Source organism: Lottia gigantea, assembly GCF_000327385.1.
Source record: "Lottia gigantea unplaced genomic scaffold LOTGIsca_27, whole genome shotgun sequence".
NCBI lineage: Eukaryota > Metazoa > Mollusca > Gastropoda > Lottiidae > Lottia > Lottia gigantea.
Window position 1 is genome coordinate 990,663 of NW_008708846.1, and position 1,041 is coordinate 991,703.

Genomic DNA, 1,041 nt, shown 5'->3' on the forward strand with positions numbered 1-1,041 from the left:
TTTCGGCGTTGAGAAAATCTTCTTTGGCTATTCCAAATTCATTTAGTGGCTTTCTCTCCGGATATGGCACTCTTTTCTTTGACTGCAAGTGGCGAATGAACCTAAAAACATATGATGTTACTCTAAAAAGGCGATCGATGTTGCTGTACATTGAATAATCTATAATATTACTGATCGAGGCTCCGTTTAATTCGGCCAAGACAGTGTGTTGCTTGGCTTTCTTCATTTCTGAAATTATTTCAAGCAAAGAGTTCCCATCTTCAGCTGGCTCTTGGCTCTGTATCGAATACTCTGGCAGCCATTCTGGTCCATTATTCCAAAGTGGAGTCTCCAAGAATAAATATGGATCTGCTCATATTGAAGGCAAATCTGCTGGGTTGCTGGTTCCGGACAGTGTCTCCAACTGCTGACTGATGTGAGTGTGTGGATTTCGTTTACCCTATTTTGAACGAATTGCTTCCATTCACCAGCTTCGTTAATTATCCAATGATATGCTACTTTGGAGTCTGTGAAGCATATTGTGTTTGATATCTGGATGTCTTCCTTTAAAACTCCATTGATGGTGTTAATTAGTCGAGAAAGTTCCAGTCTTGGTATAGTGGTAGGGGAAAGCGGCGAAATTCTTGTCTTTGATGCTATAAATCTGATGAAGGATCCATTATGGGTATTAATTCTCAGGTAAACAAATGCGACATAGGCTATGGTTGAGGCATCACAGAATCCCATGACGTCATAACTGGTTACTGTTTCAAGTATACCACAATTGAAATATCTCGGAATAGATGTCGATGGCGAAAGGAAACCAAGTGGATCGAAAAATTTGCGGCTACACTGACTACATGGTGTTTGGTTGGAGTATTGTCTTTGGCATAATCAGCTATCTCACTGATATCAAAGATGAAATGATCTGATGTTGAATTCCATCTCACACCAAGAATTTTCTCATCTTCATTAGTGGAATCACCTAATGTGGACTTTGTATACGTGTTAACTTCTTCCCTGATTACTGGCTCTACGAAATCATTGTCAATTGTCATTCCA